Source organism: Channa argus, unplaced genomic scaffold (assembly GCF_033026475.1).
Source record: "Channa argus isolate prfri unplaced genomic scaffold, Channa argus male v1.0 Contig037, whole genome shotgun sequence".
Taxonomy (NCBI): Eukaryota; Metazoa; Chordata; class Actinopteri; order Anabantiformes; family Channidae; genus Channa; species Channa argus.
Genome location: NW_027125256.1, coordinates 107,842 through 133,790, shown reverse-complemented (window position 1 = coordinate 133,790; position 25,949 = coordinate 107,842). Strand labels below are relative to the sequence as shown.

Below are 25,949 nucleotides of genomic sequence, written 5' to 3'. Positions count from 1 at the left end.
AGCAGAACGTTTTGACTGTGTGTACAAGCCTAAATGCATTGACTGGCTGACATGTGTTTAGCTGATCAGACGGCAAACTGGTCGCCTTTTTAGCTGTACTGCTGACAGGCAATTTCCCATTCTAATTGATTGTGATCTGCACATGTGGGATATGGAGGCTGAAACTTTTTAACAGTTTCATCCATTTATGGGAAAAAGGAAATCAAAGGATTGTGGAGAATGTGGGCATCGATCCCACTACCTCTTACATGCTAAGCAAGCGCTCTACCATTTGAGCTAATTCCCCTGCAAGCTTTTTTTCCTCCCTGTGTTCACAGCGTACCGGACAAACTCTCAATATCCACCCCTTATGTCCTCTGTGTTTGTAGATTGTGGAGCCCGAATACTTGACAGTCACGGGCTTTGTTGACAAGGCCAGAAGCAGTCGGAGGGAACAAACAGTTGGTGTGGCATGAGGGTTTGGTGCTAATGGAGTGCACCTTTTTGCCAAAGAGAATCTCCAAAGTGTTTAATTGCAGCCTTAGAAGAGTTGGTTACAATCTTCCTTGATAGGCTGCAGTCTGTTCTTGTGCTTGAGTGTAGACACACGGATGGAAATACTGTCAGGATTGACATTCGTCGGCCATCTCAGAAGTGCTTCTTCTTTTCCTTTCGGCTGTTCCCTTTCAGGGGTCGCCACAGTGAATCACGTGCGTCCATCTAACCCTGTCCTCTGCATCCTCTTCACTCATACCAACTAACTTCATGGCCTCCCTTACTACATCCATAAATCTCCGCTTTGGTCTTCCTCTAGACCTCCTGCCTGGCAGCTCCAACCTATGTATCCATCTAAAGATATATTCACAAGCCATCTCAGAAGTGCATCGCCTGTATGATAAAGGATTGCGCGTCAGCTTGACGAGGTCAGGGGAGGCATGAGGCATTTGGAGAATGTGTGTATTGATCCCACTACTTCTTGCATACAAAGATAGTGCTTTACCATTTAAGCTAATTCCCTTGCAAAGGTACTTGGATATTAAATTCAGAGAGGAGATATTCTAGGTGTTCTCATTAAACCCTGCGAGGTGACCTAGAAATCCTGTAGGTCTGTCTTTGCTGATCAAAGTCTCGTCGCCCTTCCTTGCTTAATTGACGAGGTGGCCGAGTGGTTAAGGCGATGGACTGCTAATCCATTGTGCTCTGCACGCGTATGTTCGAATCCCATCCTCGTCGCATGTCAGATTAAAGTGTTTTGAGACAAACACAGATAAAACCTTCTGCTGGACTTACAACATCCAATGGTAAACCAAATACTGTTTTGTGCAGAGAACTCGAGTGTGACAGTTGATGCAGAAATCAGACTGTTGACATGTGAGTGCAGGTGATTAAGCCCACTGGACAAGCAGCTTTGGAAGAGCTTCCTTGATAGGCTGCAGATAGGCTGTATAATAAGGTGTGTATTCCATGCTGCTCTGCCCACCGGGGCTACAAAACATTTGGTTCAGGTGTCACATTAATGTCGTCTAGTGAACAGGACACCACAGATACAAGGCCTGTGGAGACACATGCAGGCAGAGTCCCCCACAAAACTGCTACTCACTGGATATGTTCTCTTTTCCAACCATCCTCTGTTAACCCTAAATATGGTAGTGTGTAAAAGTTCCAGGAAATCAGCAATTTCTGAAATGGCTGTTCGCCCCCACTGATACTCGGTTGGAACTTCAGCAGAACGTTTTGACTGTGTGTACAAGCTTAAATATTGACTGGCTGCCATGTGTTTAGCTGATCAGACGGCAAACTGGTCGCCTTTTTAGCTGTACTCCTGACAGGCAATTTCCCATTCTAAATGATTGTGATCTGCACATGTGGGATACGGAGGTTGAAACTTTTTAACAGTTTCATCCATTTATGGGAAAAAGGAAATCAAACGATTGTGGAGAATGTGGGCATCGATCCCACTACCTCTTGCATGCTAAGCAAGCGCTCTACCATTTGAGCTAATTCCCCTGCAAGCTTTTTTTCCTCCCTGTGTTTACTGCGTACCGGACAAACTCTCAATATCCACCCCTTATGTCCTCTGTGTTTGTAGATTGTGGAGCCCGAATACTTGACAGTCACGGGCCTTGTTGACAAGGCCAGAAGCAGTCGGAGGGAACAAACAGTTGGTGTGGCATGAGGTTTTGGTGCTAATGGAGTGCACCTTTTTGCCAAAGAGAATCTCCAAAGTGTTTAATTGCAGCCTTAGAAGAGTTGGCTACAATCTTCCTTGATAGGCTGCAGTCTGTTCTTGTGCTTGAGTGTAGACACACTGATGGAAATACTGTCAGGATTGACATTCGTCGGCCATCTCAGAAGTGCTTCTTCTTTTCCTTTCGGCTGTTCCCTTTCAGGGGTCGCCACAGCGAATCATGTGCGTCCATCTAACCCTGTCCTCTGCATCCTCTTCACTCATACCAACTAACTTCATGTCCTCCCTTACTACATCCATAAATCTCCGCTTTGGTCTTCCTCTAGACCTCCTGCCTGGCAGCTCCAACCTATGTATCCATCTAAAGATATATTCACAAGCCATCTCAGAAGTGCATCGCCTGTATGATAAAGGATTGCGCGTCACCTTGACGAGGTCAGGGGAGGCATGAGGCATTTGGAGAATGTGGGTATTGATCCCACTACTTCTTGCATACAAAGCTAGTGCTTTACCATTTAAGCTAATTCCCTTGCAAAGGTACTTGGATATTAAATTCAGAGAGGAGATATTCTAGGTGTTCTTATTAAACCCTGCGAGGTGACCTAGAAATCCTGTAGGTCTGTCTTTGCTGATCAAAGTCTCGTCGCCCTTCCTTGCTTAATTGACGAGGTGGCCGAGTGGTTAAGGCGATGGACTGCTAATCCATTGTGCTCTGCATGCGTGGGTTGGAATCCCATCCTCGTCGCATGTCAGATTAAAGTGGTTTTAGACAAACACAGATAAAACCTTCTGCTGGACTTACAACATCCAATGGTAAACCAAATACTGTTTTGTGCAGAGAACTCGAGTGTGACAGTTGATGCAGAAATCAGACTGTTGACATGTGAGTGCAGGTGATTAAGCTCACTGGACAAGCAGCTTTGGAAGAGCTTCCTTGATAGGCTGCAGATAGGCTGTATAATAAGGTGTGTATTCCATGCTGCTCTGCCCACCGGGGCTACAAAACATTTGGTTCAGGTGTCACATTAATGTCGTCTAGTGAACAGGACACCACAGATACAAGGCCTGTGGAGACACATGCAGGCAGGGTCCCACACAAAACTGCTACTCAGTGGATATGTTCTCTTTTCCAACCATTCTCTGTTAAACCTAAATTTGGTAGTGTGTAAAAGTTCCAGGAAATCAGCAATTTCTGAAATGGCTGATCGCCCCCACTGATACTCGGTTGGAACTTCAGCAGAACGTTTTGACTGTGTGTACAAGCCTAAATGCATTGACTGGCTGCCATGTGTTTAGCTGATCAGACGGCAAACTGGTCGCCTTTTTAGCTGTACTGCTGACAGGCAATTTCCCATTCTAATTGATTGTGATCTGCACATGTGGGATATGGAGGCTGAAACTTTTTAACAGTTTCATCCATTTATGGGAAAAAGGAAATCAAACAATTGTGGAGAATGTGGGCATCAATCCCACTACCTCTTGCATGCTAAGCAAGCGCTCTACCATCTGAGCTAATTCCCCTGCAAGCTTTTTTTCCTCCCTGTGTTCACAGGGCAGAATTTGCAAACGTACCGGACAAACTCTCAATATCCACCCCTTATGTCCTCTGTGTTTGTAGATTGTGGAGCCCGAATACTTGACAGTCACGGGCCTTGTTGACAAGGCCAGAAGCAGTCGGAGGGAACAAACAGTTGGTGTGGCATGAGGTTTTGGTGCTAATGGAGTGCACCTTTTGGCCAAAGAGAATCTCCAAAGTGTTTAATTGCAGCCTTAGAAGAGTTGGCTACAATCTTCCTTGATAGGCCGCAGTCTGTTCTTGTGCTTGAGTGTAGACACACGGATGGAAATTCTGTCAGGATTGACATTCGTCGGCCATCTCAGAAGTGCTTCTTCTTTTCCTTTCGGCTGTTCCCTTTCAGGGGTCGCCACAGCGAATCATGTGCGTCCATCTAACCCTGTCCTCTGCATCCTCTTCACTCATACCAACTAACTTCATGTCCTCCCTTACTACATCCATAAATCTCCGCTTTGGTCTTCCTCTAGACCTCCTGCCTTGCAGCTCCAACCTATGTATCCATCTAAAGATATATTCACAAGCCATCTTGTGAATATATACATCTTGCCTGGTTCTGCTGGAGGTTTCTCCCATTAAAGGGAGTCTTTCCTCTCCACTGTTGCATAGGGCTTGCTCAAGGGGGATTTGTTGGGTTGCTTCTACATACTTGTGTAGTCTGGACTTTATTCTGTAAAGTGCCTTGAGATGACTTTGTTGTAAATTGGCGCTATATAAATAAAGTTGAATTGAAATTGAATTGAATCTCAGAAGTGCATCGCCTGTATGATAAAGGATTGCGCGTCACCTTGACAAGGTCAGGGGAGGCATGAGGCATTTGGAGAATGTGGGTATTGATCCCAGTACTTCTTGCATACAAAGCTAGTGCTTTACCATTTAAGCTAATTCCCTTGCAAAGGTACTTGGATATTAATTTCAGAGAGGAGATATTCTAGGTGTTCTTATTAAACCCTGCGAGGTGACCTAGAAATCCTGTAGGTCTGTCTTTGCTGATCAAAGTTTCGTCGCCCTTCCTTGCTTAATTGACGAGGTGGCCGAGTGGTTAAGGCGATGGACTGCTAATCCATTGTGCTCTGCACGCGTGGGTTCGAATCCCATCCTTGTCGCATGTCAGATTAAAGTGTTTTTAGACAAACACAGATAAAACCTTCTGCTGGACTTACAACATCCAATGGTAAACCAAATACTGTTTTGTGCAGAGAACTCAAGTGTGACAGTTGATGCAGAAATCAGACTGTTGACATGTGAGTGCAGGTGATTAAGCTCACTGGACAAGCAGCTTTGGAAGAGCTTCCTTGATAGGCTGCAGATAGGCTGTATAATAAGGTGTGTATTCCATGCTGCTCTGCCCACCGGGGCTACAAAACATTTCGTTCAGGTGTCACATTAATGTCGTCTAGTGAACAGGACACCACAGATACAAGGCCTGTAGAGACACATGCAGGCAGAGTCCCCCACAAAACTGCTACTCACTGGATATGTTCTCTTTTCCAACCATTCTCTGTTAACCCTGAATATGGTAGTGTGTAAAAGTTCAAGGAAATCAGTAATTTCTGAAATGGCTGATCGCCCCCACTGATACTCGGTTGGAACTTCAGCAGAACGTTTTGACTGTGTGTACAAGCCTAAATGCATTGACTGGCTGCCATGTGTTTAGCTGATCAGACGGCAAACTGGTCGCCTTTTTAGCTGTACTGCTGACAGGCAATTTCCCATTCTAATTGATTGTGATCTGCACATGTGGGATATGGAGGCTGAAACTTTTTAACAGTTTCATCCATTTATGGGAAAAAGGAAATCAAACAATTGTGGAGAATGTGGGCATCAATCCCACTACCTCTTGCATGCTAAGCAAGCGCTCTACCATCTGAGCTAATTCCCCTGCAAGCTTTTTTTCCTCCCTGTGTTCACAGGGCAGAATTTGCAAACGTACCGGACAAACTCTCAATATCCACCCCTTATGTCCTCTGTGTTTGTAGATTGTGGAGCCCGAATACTTGACAGTCACGGGCCTTGTTGACAAGGCCAGAAGCAGTCGGAGGGAACAAACAGTTGGTGTGGCATGAGGTTTTGGTGCTAATGGAGTGCACCTTTTGGCCAAAGAGAATCTCCAAAGTGTTTAATTGCAGCCTTAGAAGAGTTGGCTACAATCTTCCTTGATAGGCCGCAGTCTGTTCTTGTGCTTGAGTGTAGACACACGGATGGAAATTCTGTCAGGATTGACATTCGTCGGCCATCTCAGAAGTGCTTCTTCTTTTCCTTTCGGCTGTTCCCTTTCAGGGGTCGCCACAGCGAATCATGTGCCTCCATCTAACCCTGTCCTCTGCATCCTCTTCACTCATACCAACTAACTTCATGTCCTCCCTTACTACATCCATAAATCTCCGCTTTGGTCTTCCTCTAGACCTCCTGCCTTGCAGCTCCAACCTATGTATCCATCTAAAGATATATTCACAAGCCATCTCAGAAGTGCATCGCCTGTATGATAAAGGATTGCGCGTCACCTTGACGAGGTCAGGGGAGGCATGAGGCATTTGGAGAATGTGGGTATTGATCCCAGTACTTCTTGCATACAAAGCTAGTGCTTTACCATTTAAGCTAATTCCCTTGCAAAGGTACTTGGATATTAAATTCAGAGAGGAGATATTCTAGGTGTTCTTATTAAACCCTGCGAGGTGACCTAGAAATCCTGTAGGTCTGTCTTTGCTGATCAACGTCTCGTCGCCCTTCCTTGCTTAATTGACGAGGTGGCCGAGTGGTTAAGGCGATGGACTGCTAATCCATTGTGCTCTGCACGCGTGGGTTCGAATCCCATCCTCGTCGCATGTCAGATTAAAGTGTTTTTAGACAAACACAGATAAAACCTTCTGCTGGACTTACAACATCCAATGGTAAACCAAATACTGTTTTGTGCAGAGAACTCAAGTGTGACAGTTGATGCAGAAATCAGACTGTTGACATGTGAGTGCAGGTGATTAAGCTCACTGGACAAGCAGCTTTGGAAGAGCTTCCTTGATAGGCTGCAGATAGGCTGTATAATAAGGTGTGTATTCCATGCTGCTCTGCCCACCGGGGCTACAAAACATTTCGTTCAGGTGTCACATTAATGTCGTCTAGTGAACAGGACACCACAGATACAAGGCCTGTAGAGACACATGCAGGCAGAGTCCCCCATAAAACTGCTACTCACTGGATATGTTCTCTTTTCCAACCATTCTCTGTTAACCCTGAATATGGTAGTGTGTAAAAGTTCAAGGAAATCAGTAATTTCTGAAATGGCTGATCGCCCCCACTGATACTCGGTTGGAACTTCAGCAGAACGTTTTGACTGTGTGTACAAGCCTAAATGCATTGACTGGCTGCCATGTGTTTAGCTGATCAGACGGCAAACTGGTCGCCTTTTTAGCTGTACTGCTGACAGGCAATTTCCCATTCTAATTGATTGTGATCTGCACATGTGGGATATGGAGGCTGAAACTTTTTAACAGTTTCATCCATTTATGGGAAAAAGGAAATCAAAGGATTGTGGAGAATGTGGGAATCGATCCCACTACCTCTTGCATGCTAAGCAAGCGCTCTACCATTTGAGCTAATTCCCCTGCAAGCTTTTTTTCCTCCCTGTGTTCACAGCGTACCGGACAAACTCTCAATATCCACCCCTTATGTCCTCTGTGTTTGTAGATTGTGGAGCCCGAATACTTGACAGTCACGGGCCTTGTTGACAAGGCCAGAAGCAGTCGGAGGGAACAAACAGTTGGTGTGGCATGAGGTTTTGGTGCTAATGGAGTGCACCTTTTGGCCAAAGAGAATCTCCAAAGTGTTTAATTGCAGCCTTAGAAGAGTTGGCTACAATCTTCCTTGATAGGCCGCAGTCTGTTCTTGTGCTTGAGTGTAGACACACGGATGGAAATTCTGTCAGGATTGACATTCGTCGGCCATCTCAGAAGTGCTTCTTCTTTTCCTTTCGGCTGTTCCCTTTCAGGGGTCGCCACAGCGAATCATGTGCCTCCATCTAACCCTGTCCTCTGCATCCTCTTCACTCATACCAACTAACTTCATGTCCTCCCTTACTACATCCATAAATCTCCGCTTTGGTCTTCCTCTAGACCTCCTGCCTTGCAGCTCCAACCTATGTATCCATCTAAAGATATATTCACAAGCCATCTCAGAAGTGCATCGCCTGTATGATAAAGGATTGCGCGTCACCTTGACGAGGTCAGGGGAGGCATGAGGCATTTGGAGAATGTGGGTATTGATCCCAGTACTTCTTGCATACAAAGCTAGTGCTTTACCATTTAAGCTAATTCCCTTGCAAAGGTACTTGGATATTAAATTCAGAGAGGAGATATTCTAGGTGTTCTTATTAAACCCTGCGAGGTGACCTAGAAATCCTGTAGGTCTGTCTTTGCTGATCAAAGTCTCGTCGCCCTTCCTTGCTTAATTGACGAGGTGGCCGAGTGGTTAAGGCGATGGACTGCTAATCCATTGTGCTCTGCACGTGTGGGTTAGAATCCCATCCTTGTCGCATGTCAGATTAAAGTGTTTTTAGACAAACACAGATAAAACCTTCTGCTGGACTTACAACATCCAATGGTAAACCAAATACTGTTTTGTGCAGAGAACTCGAGTGTGACAGTTGATGCAGAAATCAGACTGTTGACATGTGAGTGCAGGTGATTAAGCTCACTGGACAAGCAGCTTTGGAAGAGCTTCCTTGATAGGCTGCAGATAGGCTGTATAATAAGGTGTGTATTCCATGCTGCTCTGCCCACCGGGGCTACAAAACATTTCGTTCAGGTGTCACATTAATGTCGTCTAGTGAACAGGACACCACAGATACAAGGCCTGTAGAGACACATGCAGGCAGAGTCCCCCACAAAACTGCTACTCACTGGATATGTTCTCTTTTCCAACCATTCTCTGTTAACCCTGAATATGGTAGTGTGTAAAAGTTCAAGGAAATCAGTAATTTCTGAAATGGCTGATCGCCCCCACTGATACTCGGTTGGAACTTCAGCAGAACGTTTTGACTGTGTGTACAAGCCTAAATGCATTGACTGGCTGCCATGTGTTTAGCTGATCAGACGGCAAACTGGTCGCCTTTTTAGCTGTACTGCTGACAGGCAATTTCCCATTCTAATTGATTGTGATCTGCACATGTGGGATATGGAGGCTGAAACTTTTTAACAGTTTCATCCATTTATGGGAAAAAGGAAATCAAAGGATTGTGGAGAATGTGGGCATCGACCCCACTACCTCTTGCATGCTAAGCAAGCGCTCTACCATTTGAGCTAATTCCCCTGCAAGCTTTTTTTCCTCCCTGTGTTCACAGCGTACCGGACAAACTCTCAATATCCACCCCTTATGTCCTCTGTGTTTGTAGATTGTGGAGCCCGAATACTTGACAGTCACGGGCCTTGTTGACAAGGCCAGAAGCAGTCGGAGGGAACAAACAGTTGGTGTGGCATGAGGTTTTGGTGCTAATGGAGTGCACCTTTTGGCCAAAGAGAATCTCCAAAGTGTTTAATTGCAGCCTTAGAAGAGTTGGCTACAATCTTCCTTGATAGGCCGCAGTCTGTTCTTGTGCTTGAGTGTAGACACACGGATGGAAATTCTGTCAGGATTGACATTCGTCGGCCATCTCAGAAGTGCTTCTTCTTTTCCTTTCGGCTGTTCCCTTTCAGGGGTCGCCACAGCGAATCATGTGCCTCCATCTAACCCTGTCCTCTGCATCCTCTTCACTCATACCAACTAACTTCATGTCCTCCCTTACTACATCCATAAATCTCCGCTTTGGTCTTCCTCTAGACCTCCTGCCTTGCAGCTCCAACCTATGTATCCATCTAAAGATATATTCACAAGCCATCTCAGAAGTGCATCGCCTGTATGATAAAGGATTGCGCGTCACCTTGACGAGGTCAGGGGAGGCATGAGGCATTTGGAGAATGTGGGTATTGATCCCAGTACTTCTTGCATACAAAGCTAGTGCTTTATCATTTAAGCTAATTCCCTTGCAAAGGTACTTGGATATTAAATTCAGAGAGGAGATATTCTAGGTGTTCTTATTAAACCCTGCGAGGTGACCTAGAAATCCTGTAGGTCTGTCTTTGCTGATCAAAGTCTCGTCGCTCTTCCTTGTTTAATTGACGAGGTGGCCGAGTGGTTAAGGCGATGGACTGCTAATCCATTGTGCTCTGCACGCGTGGGTTCGAATCCCATCCTTGTCGCATGTCAGATTAAAGTGTTTTTAGACAAACACAGATAAAACCTTCTGCTGGACTTACAACTCCCAATGGTAAACCAAATACTGTTTTGTGCAGAGAACTCGAGTGTGACAGTTGATGCAGAAATCAGACTGTTGACATGTGAGTGCAGGTGATTAAGCTCACTGGACAAGCAGCTTTGGAAGAGCTTCCTTGATAGGCTGCAGATAGGCTGTATAATAAGGTGTGTATTCCATGCTGCTCTGCCCACCGGGGCTACAAAACATTTGGTTCAGGTGTCACATTAATGTCGTCTAGTGAACAGGACACCACAGATACAAGGCCTGTAGAGACACATGCAGGCAGAGTCCCCCACAAAACTGCTACTCACTGGATATGTTCTCTTTTCCAACCATTCTCTGTTAACCCTAAATATGGTAGTGTGTAAAAGTTCCAGGAAATCAGCAATTTCTGAAATGGCTGATCGCCCCCACTGATACTCGGTTGGAACTTCAGCAGAACGTTTTGACTGTGTGTACAAGCCTAAATGCATTGACTGGCTGCCATGTGTTTAGCTGATCAGACGGCAAACTGGTCGCCTTTTTAGCTGTACTGCTGACAGGCAATTTCCCATTCTAATTGATTGTGATCTGCACATGTGGGATATGGAGGCTGAAACTTTTTAACAGTTTCATCCATTTATGGGAAAAAAGAAAATCAAACGATTGTGGAGAATGTGGGCATCGATCCCACTACCTCTTGCATGCTAAGCAAGCGCTCTACCATTTGAGCTAATTCCCCTGCAAGCTTTTTTTCCTCCCTGTGTTCACAGCGTACCGGACAAACTCTCAATATCCACCCCTTATGTCCTCTGTGTTTGTAGATTGTGGAGCCCGAATACGTGACAGTCACGGACCTTGTTGACAAGGCCAGAAGCAGTCGGAGGGAACAAACAGTTGGTGTGGCATGAGGATTTGGTGCTAATGGAGTGCACCTTTTTGCCAAAGAGAATCTCCAAAGTGTTTAATTGCAGCCTTAGAAGAGTTGGCTACAATCTTCCTTGATAGGCTGCAGTCTGTTCTTGTGCTTGAGTGTAGACACACGGATGGAAATACTGTCAGGATTGACATTCGTCGGCCATCTCAGAAGTGCTTCTTTTTTTCCTTTCGGCTGTTCCCTTTCAGGGATCGCCACAGCGAATCATGTGCCTCCATCTAACCCTGTCCTCTGAATCCTCTTCACTCATGCCAACTAACTTCATGTCCTCCCTTACTACATCCATAAATCTCCGCTTTGGTCTTCCTCTAGACCTCCTGCCTGGCAGCTCCAACCTATGTATCCATCTAAAGATATATTCACAAGCCATCTCAGATGTGCATCACCTGTATGATAAAGGATTGCGCGTCACCTTGACGAGGTCAGGGGAGGCATGAGGCATTTGGAGAATGTGTGTATTGATCCCACTACTTCTTGCATACAAAGCTAGTGCTTTACCATTTAAGCTAATTCCCTTGCAAAGGTACTTGGATATTAAATTCAGAGAGGAGATATTCTAGGTGTTCTTATTAAACCCTGCGAGGTGACCTAGCAATCCTGTAGGTCTGTCTTTGCTGATCAAAGTCTCGTCGCCCTTCCTTGCTTAATTGACGAGGTGGCCGAGTGGTTAAGGCGATGGACTGTTAATCTATTGTGCTCTGCACGCGTGGGTTTGAATCCCATCCTCGTCGCATGTCAGATTAAAGTGTTTTTAGACAAACACAGATAAAACCTTCTGCTGGACTTACAACATCCAATGGTAAACCAAATACTGTTTTGTGCAGAGAACTCGAGTGTGACAGTTGATGCAGAAATCAGACTGTTGACATATGAGTGCAGGTGATTAAGCCCACTGGACAAGCAGCTTTGGAAGAGCTTCCTTGATAGGCTGCAGATAGGCTGTATAATAAGGTGTGTATTCCAAGCTGCTCTGCCCACCGGGGCTACAAAAAATTTGGTTCAGGTGTCACATTAATGTCGTCTAGTGAACAGGACACCACAGATACAAGGCCTGTAGAGACACATGCAGGCAGAGTCCCCCACAAAACTGCTACTCACTGGATATGTTCTCTTTTCCAACCATTCTCTGTTAACCCTGAATATGGTAGTGTGTAAAAGTTCCAGGAAATCAGCAATTTCTGAAATGGCTGATCGCCCCCACTGATACTCGGTTGGAACTTCAGCAGAACGTTTTGACTGTGTGTACAAGCCTAAATGCATTGACTGGCTGACATGTGTTTAGCTGATCAGACGGCAAACTGGTCGCCTTTTTAGCTGTACTGCTGACAGGCAATTTCCCATTCTAATTGATTGTGATCTGCACATGTGGGATATGGAGGCTGAAACTTTTTAACAGTTTCATCCATTTATGGGAAAAAGGAAATCAAAGGATTGTGGAGAATGTGGGCATCGATCCCACTACCTCTTACATGCTAAGCAAGCGCTCTACCATTTGAGCTAATTCCCCTGCAAGCTTTTTTTCCTCCCTGTGTTCACAGCGTACCGGACAAACTCTCAATATCCACCCCTTATGTCCTCTGTGTTTGTAGATTGTGGAGCCCGAATACTTGACAGTCACGGGCTTTGTTGACAAGGCCAGAAGCAGTCGGAGGGAACAAACAGTTGGTGTGGCATGAGGGTTTGGTGCTAATGGAGTGCACCTTTTTGCCAAAGAGAATCTCCAAAGTGTTTAATTGCAGCCTTAGAAGAGTTGGTTACAATCTTCCTTGATAGGCTGCAGTCTGTTCTTGTGCTTGAGTGTAGACACACGGATGGAAATACTGTCAGGATTGACATTCGTCGGCCATCTCAGAAGTGCTTCTTCTTTTCCTTTCGGCTGTTCCCTTTCAGGGGTCGCCACAGCGAATCACGTGCGTCCATCTAACCCTGTCCTCTGCATCCTCTTCACTCATACCAACTAACTTCATGGCCTCCCTTACTACATCCATAAATCTCCGCTTTGGTCTTCCTCTAGAACTCCTGCCTGGCAGCTCCAACCTATGTATCCATCTAAAGATATATTCACAAGCCATCTCAGAAGTGCATCGCCTGTATGATAAAGGATTGCGCGTCAGCTTGACGAGGTCAGGGGAGGCATGAGGCATTTGGAGAATGTGTGTATTGATCCCACTACTTCTTGCATACAAAGATAGTGCTTTACCATTTAAGCTAATTCCCTTGCAAAGGTACTTGGATATTAAATTCAGAGAGGAGATATTCTAGGTGTTCTCATTAAACCCTGCGAGGTGACCTAGAAATCCTGTAGGTCTGTCTTTGCTGATCAAAGTCTCGTCGCCCTTCCTTGCTTAACTGACGAGGTGGCCGAGTGGTTAAGGCGATGGACTGCTAATCCATTGTGCTCTGCACGCGTATGTTCGAATCCCATCCTCGTCGCATGTCAGATTAAAGTGTTTTGAGACAAACACAGATAAAACCTTCTGCTGGACTTACAACATCCAATGGTAAACCAAATACTGTTTTGTGCAGAGAACTCGAGTGTGACAGTTGATGCAGAAATCAGACTGTTGACATGTGAGTGCAGGTGATTAAGCCCACTGGACAAGCAGCTTTGGAAGAGCTTCCTTGATAGGCTGCAGATAGGCTGTATAATAAGGTGTGTATTCCATGCTGCTCTGCCCACCGGGGCTACAAAACATTTGGTTCAGGTGTCACATTAATGTCGTCTAGTGAACAGGACACCACAGATACAAGGCCTGTGGAGACACATGCAGGCAGAGTCCCCCACAAAACTGCTACTCACTGGATATGTTCTCTTTTCCAACCATCCTCTGTTAACCCTAAATATGGTAGTGTGTAAAAGTTCCAGGAAATCAGCAATTTCTGAAATGGCTGTTCGCCCCCACTGATACTCGGTTGGAACTTCAGCAGAACGTTTTGACTGTGTGTACAAGCTTAAATATTGACTGGCTGCCATGTGTTTAGCTGATCAGACGGCAAACTGGTCGCCTTTTTAGCTGTACTCCTGACAGGCAATTTCCCATTCTAAATGATTGTGATCTGCACATGTGGGATACGGAGGTTGAAACTTTTTAACAGTTTCATCCATTTATGGGAAAAAGGAAATCAAACGATTGTGGAGAATGTGGGCATCGATCCCACTACCTCTTGCATGCTAAGCAAGCGCTCTACCATTTGAGCTAATTCCCCTGCAAGCTTTTTTTCCTCCCTGTGTTTACTGCGTACCGGACAAACTCTCAATATCCACCCCTTATGTCCTCTGTGTTTGTAGATTGTGGAGCCCGAATACTTGACAGTCACGGGCCTTGTTGACAAGGCCAGAAGCAATCGGAGGGAACAAACAGTTGGTGTGGCATGAGGTTTTGGTGCTAATGGAGTGCACCTTTTTGCCAAAGAGAATCTCCAAAGTGTTTAATTGCAGCCTTAGAAGAGTTGGCTACAATCTTCCTTGATAGGCTGCAGTCTGTTCTTGTGCTTGAGTGTAGACACACGGATGGAAATACTGTCAGGATTGACATTCGTCGGCCATCTCAGAAGTGCTTCTTCTTTTCCTTTCGGCTGTTCCCTTTCAGGGGTCGCCACAGCGAATCATGTGCGTCCATCTAACCCTGTCCTCTGCATCCTCTTCACTCATACCAACTAACTTCATGTCCTCCCTTACTACATCCATAAATCTCCGCTTTGGTCTTCCTCTAGACCTCCTGCCTGGCAGCTCCAACCTATGTATCCATCTAAAGATATATTCACAAGCCATCTCAGAAGTGCATCGCCTGTATGATAAAGGATTGCGCGTCACCTTGACGAGGTCAGGGGAGGCATGAGGCATTTGGAGAATGTGGGTATTGATCCCACTACTTCTTGCATACAAAGCTAGTGCTTTACCATTTAAGCTAATTCCCTTGCAAAGGTACTTGGATATTAAATTCAGAGAGGAGATATTCTAGGTGTTCTTATTAAACCCTGCGAGGTGACCTAGAAATCCTGTAGGTCTGTCTTTGCTGATCAAAGTCTCGTCGCCCTTCCTTGCTTAATTGACGAGGTGGCCGAGTGGTTAAGGCGATGGACTGCTAATCCATTGTGCTCTGCATGCGTGGGTTGGAATCCCATCCTCGTCGCATGTCAGATTAAAGTGGTTTTAGACAAACACAGATAAAACCTTCTGCTGGACTTACAACATCCAATGGTAAACCAAATACTGTTTTGTGCAGAGAACTCGAGTGTGACAGTTGATGCAGAAATCAGACTGTTGACATGTGAGTGCAGGTGATTAAGCTCACTGGACAAGCAGCTTTGGAAGAGCTTCCTTGATAGGCTGCAGATAGGCTGTATAATAAGGTGTGTATTCCATGCTGCTCTGCCCACCGGGGCTACAAAACATTTGGTTCAGGTGTCACATTAATGTCGTCTAGTGAACAGGACACCACAGATACAAGGCCTGTGGAGACACATGCAGGCAGGGTCCCACACAAAACTGCTACTCAGTGGATATGTTCTCTTTTCCAACCATTCTCTGTTAAACCTAAATTTGGTAGTGTGTAAAAGTTCCAGGAAATCAGCAATTTCTGAAATGGCTGATCGCCCCCACTGATACTCGGTTGGAACTTCAGCAGAACGTTTTGACTGTGTGTACAAGCCTAAATGCATTGACTGGCTGCCATGTGTTTAGCTGATCAGACGGCAAACTGGTCGCCTTTTTAGCTGTACTGCTGACAGGCAATTTCCCATTCTAATTGATTGTGATCTGCACATGTGGGATATGGAGGCTGAAACTTTTTAAAAGTTTCATCCATTTATGGGAAAAAGGAAATCAAACAATTGTGGAGAATGTGGGCATCAATCCCACTACCTCTTGCATGCTAAGCAAGCGCTCTACCATCTGAGCTAATTCCCCTGCAAGCTTTTTTTCCTCCCTGTGTTCACAGGGCAGAATTTGCAAACGTACCGGACAAACTCTCAATATCCACCCCTTATGTCCTCTGTGTTTGTAGATTGTGGAGCCCGAATACTTGACAGTCACGGGCCTTGTTGACAAGGCCAGAAGCAGTCGGAGGGAACAAACAGTTGGTGTGGCATGAGGTTTTGGTGCTAATGGAGTGCACCTTTTGGCCAAAGAGAATCTCCAAAGTGTTTAATTGCAGCCTTAGAAGAGTTGGCTACAATCTTCCTTGATAGGCCGCAGTCTGTTCTTGTGCTTGAGTGTAGACACACGGATGGAAATTCTGTCAGGATTGACATTCGTCGGCCATCTCAGAAGTGCTTCTTCTTTTCCTTTCGGCTGTTCCCTTTCAGGGGTCGCCACAGCGAATCATGTGCGTCCATCTAACCCTGTCCTCTGCATCCTCTTCACTCATACCAACTAACTTCATGTCCTCCCTTACTACATCCATAAATCTCCGCTTTGGTCTTCCTCTAGACCTCCTGCCTTGCAGCTCCAACCTATGTATCCATCTAAAGATATATTCACAAGCCATCTTGTGAATATATACATCTTGCCTGGTTCTGCTGGAGGTTTCTCCCATTAAAGGGAGTCTTTCCTCTCCACTGTTGCCTAGGGCTTGCTCAAGGGGGATTTGTTGGGTTGCTTCTACATACTTGTGTAGTCTGGACTTTATTCTGTAAAGTGCCTTGAGATGACTTTGTTGTAAATTGGCGCTATATAAATAAAGTTGAATTGAAATTGAATTGAATCTCAGAAGTGCATCGCCTGTATGATAAAGGATTGCGCGTCACCTTGACAAGGTCAGGGGAGGCATGAGGCATTTGGAGAATGTGGGTATTGATCCCAGTACTTCTTGCATACAAAGCTAGTGCTTTACCATTTAAGCTAATTCCCTTGCAAAGGTACTTGGATATTAATTTCAGAGAGGAGATATTCTAGGTGTTCTTATTAAACCCTGCGAGGTGACCTAGAAATCCTGTAGGTCTGTCTTTGCTGATCAAAGTCTCGTCGCCCTTCCTTGCTTAATTGACGAGGTGGCCGAGTGGTTAAGGCGATGGACTGCTAATCCATTGTGCTCTGCACGCGTGGGTTCGAATCCCATCCTCGTCGCATGTCAGATTAAAGTGTTTTTAGACAAACACAGATAAAACCTTCTGCTGGACTTACAACATCCAATGGTAAACCAAATACTGTTTTGTGCAGAGAACTCAAGTGTGACAGTTGATGCAGAAATCAGACTGTTGACATGTGAGTGCAGGTGATTAAGCTCACTGGACAAGCAGCTTTGGAAGAGCTTCCTTGATAGGCTGCAGATAGGCTGTATAATAAGGTGTGTATTCCATGCTGCTCTGCCCACCGGGGCTACAAAACATTTGGTTCAGGTGTCACATTAATGTCGTCTAGTGAACAGGACACCACAGATACAAGGCCTGTAGAGAAACATGCAGGCAGAGTCCCCCACAAAACTGCTACTCACTGGATATGTTCTCTTTTCCAACCATTCTCTGTTAACCCTAAATATAAAAGTTCCAGGAAATCAGCAATTTCTGAAATGGCTGATTGCCCCCACTGATACTCGGTTGGAACTTCAGCAGAACGTTTTGACTGTGTGTACAAGCCTAAATGCATTGACTGGCTGCCATGTCTTTAGCTGATCAGACGGCAAACTGGTCGCCTTTTTAGCTGTACTGCTGACAGGCAATTTCCCATTCTAATTGATTGTGATCTGCACATGTGGGATATGGAGGCTGAAACTTTTTAACAGTTTCATCCATTTATGGGAAAAAGGAAATCAAAGGATTGTGGAGAATGTGGGCATCGATCCCACTACCTCTTGCATGCTAAGCAAGCGCTCTACCATTTGAGCTAATTCCCCTGCAAGCTTTTTTTCCTCCCTGTGTTCACAGCGTACCGGACAAACTCTCAATATCCACCCCTTATGTCCTCTGTGTTTGTAGATTGTGGAGCCCGAATACTTGACAGTCACGGGCCTTGTTGACAAGGCCAGAAGCAGTCGGAGGGAACAAACAGTTGGTGTGGCATGAGGTTTTGGTGCTAATGGAGTGCACCTTTTGGCCAAACAGAATCTCCAAAGTGTTTAATTGCAGCCTTAGAAGAGTTGGCTACAATCTTCCTTGATAGGCCGCAGTCTGTTCTTGTGCTTGAGTGTAGACACACGGATGGAAATACTGTCAGGATTGACATTCGTCGGCCATCTCAGAAGTGCTTCTTCTTTTCCTTTCGGCTGTTCCCTTTCAGGGGTCGCCACAGCGAATCATGTGCCTCCATCTAACCCTGTCCTCTGCATCCTCTTCACTCATACCAACTAACTTCATGTCCTCCCTTACTACATCCATAAATCTCCGCTTTGGTCTTCCTCTAGACCTCCTGCCTTGCAGCTCCAACCTATGTATCCATCTAAAGATATATTCACAAGCCATCTCAGAAGTGCATCGCCTGTATGATAAAGGATTGCGCGTCACCTTGACGAGGTCAGGGGAGGCATGAGGCATTTGGAGAATGTGGGTATTGATCCCAGTACTTCTTGCATACAAAGCTAGTGCTTTACCATTTAAGCTAATTCCCTTGCAAAGGTACTTGGATATTAAATTCAGAGAGGAGATATTCTAGGTGTTCTTATTAAACCCTGCGAGGTGACCTAGAAATCCTGTAGGTCTGTCTTTGCTGATCAAAGTCTCGTCGCCCTTCCTTGCTTAATTGACGAGGTGGCCGAGTGGTTAAGGCGATGGACTGCTAATCCATTGTGCTCTGCACGCGTGGGTTCGAATCCCATCCTCGTCGCATGTCAGATTAAAGTGTTTTTAGACAAACACAGATAAAACCTTCTGCTGGACTTACAACATCCAATGGTAAACCAAATACTGTTTTGTGCAGAGAACTCGAGTGTGACAGTTGATGCAGAAATCAGACTGTTGAAATGTGAGTGCAGGTGATTAAGCTCACTGGACAAGCAGCTTTGGAAGAACTTCCTTGATAGGCTGCAGATAGGCTGTATAATAAGGTGTGTATTCCATGCTGCTCTGCCCACCGGGGCTACAAAACATTTGGTTCAGGTGTCACATTAATGTCGTCTAGTGAACAGGACACCACAGATACAAGGCCTGTAGAGAAACATGCAGGCAGAGTCCCCCACAAAACTGCTACTCACTGGATATGTTCTCTTTTCCAACCATTCTCTGTTAACCCTAAATATAAAAGTTCCAGGAAATCAGCAATTTCTGAAATGGCTGATTGCCCCCACTGATACTCGGTTGGAACTTCAGCAGAACGTTTTGACTGTGTGTACAAGCCTAAATGCATTGACTGGCTGCCATGTGTTTAGCTGATGAGACGGCAAACTGGTCGCCTTTTTAGCTGTACTGCTGACAGGCAATTTCCCATTCTAATTGATTGTGATCTGCACATGGGGGATATGGAGGCTGAAACTTTTTAACAGTTTCATCCATTTATGGGAAAAAGGAAATCAAAGGATTGTGGAGAATGTGGGCATCGATCCCACTACCTCTTGCATGCTAAGCAAGCGCTATACCATTTGAGCTAATTCCCCTGCAAGCTTTTTTTCCTCCCTGTGTTCACAGCGTACCGGACAAACTCTCAATATCCACCCCTTATGTCCTCTGTGTTTGTAGATTGTGGAGCCCGAATACTTGACAGTCACGGGCCTTGTTGACAAGGCCAGAAGCAGTCGGAGGGAACAAACAGTTGGTGTGGCATGAGGTTTTGGTGCTAATGGAGTGCACCTTTTTGCCAAAGAGAATCTCCAAAGTGTTTAATTGCAGCCTTAGAAGAGTTGGCTACAATCTTCCTTGATAGTCTGTTCTTGTGCTTGAGTGTAGACACACGGATGGAAATACTGTCAGGATTGACATTCGTCGGCCATCTCAGAAGTGCTTCTTCTTTTCCTTTCGGCTGTTCCCTTTCAGGGGTCGCCACAGCGAATCATGTGCCTCCATCTAACCCTGTCCTCTGCATCCTCTTCACTCATACCAACTAACTTCATGTCCTCCCTTACTACATCCATAAATCTCCGCTTTGGTCTTCCTCTAGACCTCCTGCCTTGCAGCTCCAACCTATGTATCCATCTAAAGATATATTCACAAGCCATCTCAGAAGTGCATCGCCTGTATGATAAAGGATTGCGCGTCACCTTGACGAGGTCAGGGGAGGCATGAGGCATTTGGAGAATGTGGGTATTGATCCCAGTACTTCTTGCATACAAAGCTAGTGCTTTACCATTTAAGCTAATTCCCTTGCAAAGGTACTTGGATATTAAATTCAGAGAGGAGATATTCTAGGTGTTCTTATTAAACCCTGCGAGGTGACCTAGAAATCCTGTAGGTCTGTCTTTGCTGATCAAAGTCTCGTCGCCCTTCCTTGCTTAATTGACGAGGTGGCCGAGTGGTTAAGGCGATGGACTGCTAATCCATTGTGCTCTGCACGCGTGGGTTCGAATCCCATCCTCGTCGCATGTCAGATTAAAGTGTTTTTAGACAAACACAGATAAAACCTTCTGCTGGACTTACAACATCCAATGGTAAACCAAATACTGTTTTGTGCAGAGAACTCGAGTGTGACAGTTGATGCAGAAATCAGACTGTTGACATGTGAGTGCAGGTGATTAAGCTCACTGGACAAGCAGCTTTGGAAGAACTTCCTTGATAGGCTGCAGATAGGCTGTATAATAAGGTGTGTATTCCATGCTGCTCTGCCCACCGGGGCTACAAAACATTTGGTTCAGGTGTCACATTAATGTCGTCTAGTGAACAGGACACCACAGATACAAGGCCTGTAGAGAAACATGCAGGCAGAGTCCCCCACAAAACTGCTACTCACTGGATATGTTCTCTTTTCCAACCATTCTCTGTTAACCCTAAATATAAAAGTTCCAGGAAATCAGCAATTTCTGAAATGGCTGATTGCCCCCACTGATACTCGGTTGGAACTTCAGCAGAACGTTTTGACTGTGTGTACAAGCCTAAATGCATTGACTGGCTGCCATGTCTTTAGCTGATCAGACGGCAAACTGGTCGCCATTTTAGCTGTACTGCTGACAGGCAATTTCCCATTCTAATTGATTGTGATCTGCACATGTGGGATATGGAGGCTGAAACTTTTTAACAGTTTCATCCATTTATGGGAAAAAGGAAATCAAACGATTGTGGAGAATGTGGGCATCGATCCCACTACCTCTTGCATGCTAAGCAAGCGCTCTACCATTTGAGCTAATTCCCCTGCAAGCTTTTTTTCCTCCCTGTGTTCACAGCGTACCGGACAAACTCTCAATATCCACCCCTTATGTCCTCTGTGTTTGTAGATTGTGGAGCCCGAATACTTGACAGTCACGGGCCTTGTTGACAAGGCCAGAAGCAGTCGGAGGGAACAAACAGTTGGTGTGGCATGAGGTTTTGGTGCTAATGGAGTGCACCTTTTGGCCAAAGAGAATCTCCAAAGTGTTTAATTGCAGCCTTAGAAGAGTTGGCTACAATCTTCCTTGATAGGCCGCAGTCTGTTCTTGTGCTTGAGTGTAGACACACGGATGGAAATACTGTCAGGATTGACATTCGTCGGCCATCTCAGAAGTGCTTCTTCTTTTCCTTTCGGCTGTTCCCTTTCAGGGGTCGCCACAGCGAATCATGTGCCTCCATCTAACCCTGTCCTCTGCATCCTCTTCACTCATACCAACTAACTTCATGTCCTCCCTTACTACATCCATAAATCTCCGCTTTGGTCTTCCTCTAGACCTCCTGCCTTGCAGCTCCAACCTATGTATCCATCTAAAGATATATTCACAAGCCATCTCAGAAGTGCATCGCCTGTATGATAAAGGATTGCGCGTCACCTTGACGAGGTCAGGGGAGGCATGAGGCATTTGGAGAATGTGGGTATTGATCCCAGTACTTCTTGCATACAAAGCTAGTGCTTTACCATTTAAGCTAATTCCCTTGCAAAGGTACTTGGATATTAAATTCAGAGAGGAGATATTCTAGGTGTTCTTATTAAACCCTGCGAGGTGACCTAGAAATCCTGTAGGTCTGTCTTTGCTGATCAAAGTCTCGTCGCCCTTCCTTGCTTAATTGACGAGGTGGCCGAGTGGTTAAGGCGATGGACTGCTAATCCATTGTGCTCTGCACGCGTGGGTTCGAATCCCATCCTCGTCGCATGTCAGATTAAAGTGTTTTTAGACAAACACAGATAAAACCTTCTGCTGGACTTACAACATCCAATGGTAAACCAAATACTGTTTTGTGCAGAGAACTCGAGTGTGACAGTTGATGCAGAAATCAGACTGTTGACATGTGAGTGCAGGTGATTAAGCTCACTGGACAAGCAGCTTTGGAAGAGCTTCCTTGATAGGCTGCAGATAGGCTGTATAATAAGGTGTGTATTCCATGCTGCTCTGCCCACCGGGGCTACAAAACATTTGGTTCAGGTGTCACATTAATGTCGTCTAGTGAACAGGACACCACAGATACAAGGCCTGTAGAGACACATGCAGGCAGAGTCCCCCACAAAACTGCTACTCACTGGATATGTTCTCTTTTCCAACCATTCTCTGTTAACCCTAAATATGGTAGTGTGTAAAAGTTCCATGAAATCAGCAATTTCTGAAATGGCTGATCGCCCCCACTGATACTCGGTTGGAACTTCAGCAGAACGTTTTGACTGTGTGTACAAGCCTAAATGCATTGACTGGCTGCCATGTGTTTAGCTGATGAGACGGCAAACTGGTCGCCTTTTTAGCTGTACTGCTGACAGGCACTTTCCCATTCTAATTGATTGTGATCTGCACATGTGGGATATGGAGGCTGAAACTTTTTAACAGTTTCATCCATTTATGGGAAAAAGGAAATCAAACGATTGTGGAGAATGTGGGCATCGATCCCACTACCTCTTGCATGCTAAGCAAGCGCTCTACCATTTGAGCTAATTCCCCTGCAAGCTTTTTTTCCTCCCTGTGTTCACAGCGTACCGGACAAACTCTCAATATCCACCCCTTATGTCCTCTGTGTTTGTAGATTGTGGAGCCCGAATACTTGACAGTCACGGGCCTTGTTGACAAGGCCAGAAGCAGTCGGAGGGAACAAACAGTTGGTGTGGCATGAGGTTTTGGTGCTAATGGAGTGCACCTTTTGGCCAAAGAGAATCTCCAAAGTGTTTAATTGCAGCCTTAGAAGAGTTGGCTACAATCTTCCTTGATAGGCCGCAGTCTGTTCTTGTGCTTGAGTGTAGACACACGGATGGAAATACTGTCAGGATTGACATTCGTCGGCCATCTCAGAAGTGCTTCTTCTTTTCCTTTTGGCTGTTCCCTTTCAGCGGTCGCCACAGCGAATCATGTGCGTCCATCTAACCCTGTCCTCTGCATCCTCTTCACTCATACCAACTAACTTCATGTCCTCCCTTACTACATCCATAAATCTCCGCTTTGGTCTTCCTCTAGACCTCCTGCCTTGCAGCTCCAACCTATGTATCCATCTAAAGATATATTCACAAGCCATCTCAGAAGTGCATCGCCTGTATGATAAAGGATTGCGCGTCACCTTGACGAGGTCAGGGGAGGCATGAGGCATTTGGAGAATGTGGGTATTGATCCCAGTACTTCTTGCATACAAAGCTAGTGCTTTACCATTTAAGCTAATTCCCTTGCAAAGGTACTTGGATATTAAATTCAGAGAGGAGATATTCTAGGTGTTCTTATTAAACCCTGCGAGGTGACCTAGAAATCCTGTAGGTCTGTCTTTGCTGATCAAAGTCTCGTCGCCCTTCCTTGCTTAATTGACAAGGTGGCTGAGTGGTTAAGGCGATGGACTGCTAATCCATTGCGCTCTGCACGCGTGGGTTCGAATCCCATCCTCGTCGCATGTCAGATTAAAGTGTTTTTAGACAAACACAGATAAAACCTTCTGCTGGACTTACAACATCCAATGGTAAACCAAATACTGTTTTGTGCAGAGTACTCGAGTGTGACAGTTGATGCAGAAATCAGACTGTTGACATGTGAGTGCAGGTGATTAAGCTCACTGGACAAGCAGCTTTGGAAGAGCTTCCTTGATAGGCTGCAGATAGGCTGTATAATAAGGTGTGTATTCCATGCTGCTCTGCCCACCGGGGCTACAAAACATTTGGTTCAGGTGTCACATTAATGTCGTCTAGTGAACAGGACACCACAGATACAAGGCCTGTAGAGACACATGCAGGCAGAGTCCCCCACAAAACTGCTACTCACTGGATATGTTCTCTTTTCCAACCATTCTCTGTTAACCCTAAATATGGTAGTGTGTAAAAGTTCCATGAAATCAGCAATTTCTGAAATGGCTGATCGCCCCCACTGATACTCGGTTGGAACTTCAGCAGAACGTTTTGACTGTGTGTACAAGCCTAAATGCACTGCTAGTGCTTTACCATTTAAGCTAATTCCCTTGCAAAGGTACTTGGATATTAAATTCAGAGAGGAGATATTCTAGGTGTTCTTATTAAACCCTGCGATGTGACCTAGAAATCCTGTAGGTCTGTCTTTGCTGATCAAAGTCTCGTCGCCCTTCCTTGCTTAATTGACGAGGTGGCCGAGTGGTTTAGGCGATGGACTGCTAATCCATTGTGCTCTGCATGCGTGGGTTGGAATCCCATCCTCGTCGCATGTCAGATTAAAGTGGTTTTAGACAAACACAGATAAAACCTTCTGCTGGACTTACAACATCCAATGGTAAACCAAATACTGTTTTGTGCAGAGAACTCGAGTGTGACAGTTGATGCAGAAATCAGACTGTTGACATGTGAGTGCAGGTGATTAAGCTCATTGGACAAGCAGCTTTGGAAGAGCTTCCTTGATAGGCTGCAGATAGGCTGTATAATAAGGTGTGTACTCCATGCTGCTCTGCCCACCGGGGCTACAAAACATTTGGTTCAGGTGTCACATTAATGTCGTCTAGTGAACAGGACACCACAGATACAAGGCCTGTAGAGACACATGCAGGCAGAGTCCCCCACAAAACTGCTACTCACTGGATATGTTCTCTTTTCCAACCATTCTCTGTTAAACCTAAATATGGTAGTGTGTAAAAGTTCCAGGAAATCAGCAATTTCTGAAATGGCTGATCGCCCCCACTGATACTCGGTTGGAACTTCAGCAGAACGTTTTGACTGTGTGTACAAGCCTAAATGCATTGACTGGCTGCCATGTGTTTAGCTGATGAGACGGCAAACTGGTCGCCTTTTTAGCTGTACTGCTGACAGGCACTTTCCCATTCTAATTGATTGTGATCTGCACATGTGGGATATGGAGGCTGAAACTTTTTAACAGTTTCATCCATTTATGGGAAAAAGGAAATCAAACGATTGTGGAGAATGTGGGCATCGATCCCACTACCTCTTGCATGCTAAGCAAGCGCTCTACCATTTGAGCTAATTCCCCTGCAAGCTTTTTTTCCTCCCTGTGTTCACAGGGCAGAATTTGCAAACGTACCGGACAAACTCTCAATATCCACCCCTTATGTCCTCTGTGTTTGTAGATTGTGGAGCCCGAATACTTGACAGTCACGGGCCTTGTTGACAAGGCCAGAAGCAGTCGGAGGGAACAAACAGTTGGTGTGGCATGAGGTTTTGGTGCTAATGGAGTGCACCTTTTGGCCAAAGAGAATCTCCAAAGTGTTTAATTGCAGCCTTAGAAGAGTTGGCTACAATCTTCCTTGATAGGCCGCAGTCTGTTCTTGTGCTTGAGTGTAGACACACGGATGGAAATACTGTCAGGATTGACATTCGTCGGCCATCTCAGAAGTGCTTCTTCTTTTCCTTTTGGCTGTTCCCTTTCAGGGGTCGCCACAGCGAATCATGTGCGTCCATCTAACCCTGTCCTCTGCATCCTCTTCACTCATACCAACTAACTTCATGTCCTCCCTTACTACATCCATAAATCTCCGCTTTGGTCTTCCTCTAGACCTCCTGCCTTGCAGCTCCAACCTATGTATCCATCTAAAGATATATTCACAAGCCATCTCAGAAGTGCATCGCCTGTATGATAAAGGATTGCGCGTC

General features: G+C 45.5%; 22 non-coding genes across 22 annotated transcripts; 10 read left to right on the top strand and 12 right to left on the bottom strand.

The window, feature by feature from the left end:
- Window positions 1-1,913: 1,913 nt before the first annotated feature.
- trnaa-agc (transfer RNA alanine (anticodon AGC)) lies at window positions 1,914-1,986 on the bottom strand. Its single transcript has one exon. It is a non-coding gene; the product is annotated as a tRNA-Ala (tRNA).
- Window positions 1,987-3,615: 1,629 nt separating this feature from the next.
- Window positions 3,616-3,688, bottom strand: trnaa-agc (transfer RNA alanine (anticodon AGC)). The gene has a single exon. It is a non-coding gene; the product is annotated as a tRNA-Ala (tRNA).
- Window positions 3,689-4,764: 1,076 nt separating this feature from the next.
- trnas-gcu (transfer RNA serine (anticodon GCU)) lies at window positions 4,765-4,846 on the top strand. Its single transcript has one exon. It is a non-coding gene; the product is annotated as a tRNA-Ser (tRNA).
- A 703-nt stretch (window positions 4,847-5,549) lies between these two features.
- On the bottom strand, window positions 5,550-5,622 carry trnaa-agc (transfer RNA alanine (anticodon AGC)). The gene has a single exon. It is a non-coding gene; the product is annotated as a tRNA-Ala (tRNA).
- An 859-nt stretch (window positions 5,623-6,481) lies between these two features.
- Window positions 6,482-6,563, top strand: trnas-gcu (transfer RNA serine (anticodon GCU)). The gene has a single exon. It is a non-coding gene; the product is annotated as a tRNA-Ser (tRNA).
- Window positions 6,564-7,266: 703 nt separating this feature from the next.
- Window positions 7,267-7,339, bottom strand: trnaa-agc (transfer RNA alanine (anticodon AGC)). Its single transcript has one exon. It is a non-coding gene; the product is annotated as a tRNA-Ala (tRNA).
- Window positions 7,340-8,183: 844 nt separating this feature from the next.
- trnas-gcu (transfer RNA serine (anticodon GCU)) lies at window positions 8,184-8,265 on the top strand. Its single transcript has one exon. It is a non-coding gene; the product is annotated as a tRNA-Ser (tRNA).
- A 703-nt stretch (window positions 8,266-8,968) lies between these two features.
- Window positions 8,969-9,041, bottom strand: trnaa-agc (transfer RNA alanine (anticodon AGC)). The gene has a single exon. It is a non-coding gene; the product is annotated as a tRNA-Ala (tRNA).
- Window positions 9,042-9,885: 844 nt separating this feature from the next.
- On the top strand, window positions 9,886-9,967 carry trnas-gcu (transfer RNA serine (anticodon GCU)). The gene has a single exon. It is a non-coding gene; the product is annotated as a tRNA-Ser (tRNA).
- A 704-nt stretch (window positions 9,968-10,671) lies between these two features.
- On the bottom strand, window positions 10,672-10,744 carry trnaa-agc (transfer RNA alanine (anticodon AGC)). The gene has a single exon. It is a non-coding gene; the product is annotated as a tRNA-Ala (tRNA).
- Window positions 10,745-11,588: 844 nt separating this feature from the next.
- trnan-guu (transfer RNA asparagine (anticodon GUU)) lies at window positions 11,589-11,670 on the top strand. The gene has a single exon. It is a non-coding gene; the product is annotated as a tRNA-Asn (tRNA).
- A 2,403-nt stretch (window positions 11,671-14,073) lies between these two features.
- On the bottom strand, window positions 14,074-14,146 carry trnaa-agc (transfer RNA alanine (anticodon AGC)). The gene has a single exon. It is a non-coding gene; the product is annotated as a tRNA-Ala (tRNA).
- Window positions 14,147-15,775: 1,629 nt separating this feature from the next.
- trnaa-agc (transfer RNA alanine (anticodon AGC)) lies at window positions 15,776-15,848 on the bottom strand. Its single transcript has one exon. It is a non-coding gene; the product is annotated as a tRNA-Ala (tRNA).
- A 1,076-nt stretch (window positions 15,849-16,924) lies between these two features.
- On the top strand, window positions 16,925-17,006 carry trnas-gcu (transfer RNA serine (anticodon GCU)). The gene has a single exon. It is a non-coding gene; the product is annotated as a tRNA-Ser (tRNA).
- Window positions 17,007-17,699: 693 nt separating this feature from the next.
- Window positions 17,700-17,772, bottom strand: trnaa-agc (transfer RNA alanine (anticodon AGC)). The gene has a single exon. It is a non-coding gene; the product is annotated as a tRNA-Ala (tRNA).
- An 844-nt stretch (window positions 17,773-18,616) lies between these two features.
- trnas-gcu (transfer RNA serine (anticodon GCU)) lies at window positions 18,617-18,698 on the top strand. The gene has a single exon. It is a non-coding gene; the product is annotated as a tRNA-Ser (tRNA).
- A 1,603-nt stretch (window positions 18,699-20,301) lies between these two features.
- trnas-gcu (transfer RNA serine (anticodon GCU)) lies at window positions 20,302-20,383 on the top strand. The gene has a single exon. It is a non-coding gene; the product is annotated as a tRNA-Ser (tRNA).
- Window positions 20,384-21,076: 693 nt separating this feature from the next.
- trnaa-agc (transfer RNA alanine (anticodon AGC)) lies at window positions 21,077-21,149 on the bottom strand. The gene has a single exon. It is a non-coding gene; the product is annotated as a tRNA-Ala (tRNA).
- An 844-nt stretch (window positions 21,150-21,993) lies between these two features.
- trnas-gcu (transfer RNA serine (anticodon GCU)) lies at window positions 21,994-22,075 on the top strand. Its single transcript has one exon. It is a non-coding gene; the product is annotated as a tRNA-Ser (tRNA).
- A 703-nt stretch (window positions 22,076-22,778) lies between these two features.
- On the bottom strand, window positions 22,779-22,851 carry trnaa-agc (transfer RNA alanine (anticodon AGC)). The gene has a single exon. It is a non-coding gene; the product is annotated as a tRNA-Ala (tRNA).
- Window positions 22,852-23,695: 844 nt separating this feature from the next.
- On the top strand, window positions 23,696-23,777 carry trnas-gcu (transfer RNA serine (anticodon GCU)). Its single transcript has one exon. It is a non-coding gene; the product is annotated as a tRNA-Ser (tRNA).
- Window positions 23,778-25,256: 1,479 nt separating this feature from the next.
- trnaa-agc (transfer RNA alanine (anticodon AGC)) lies at window positions 25,257-25,329 on the bottom strand. Its single transcript has one exon. It is a non-coding gene; the product is annotated as a tRNA-Ala (tRNA).
- Window positions 25,330-25,949: the final 620 nt, after the last annotated feature.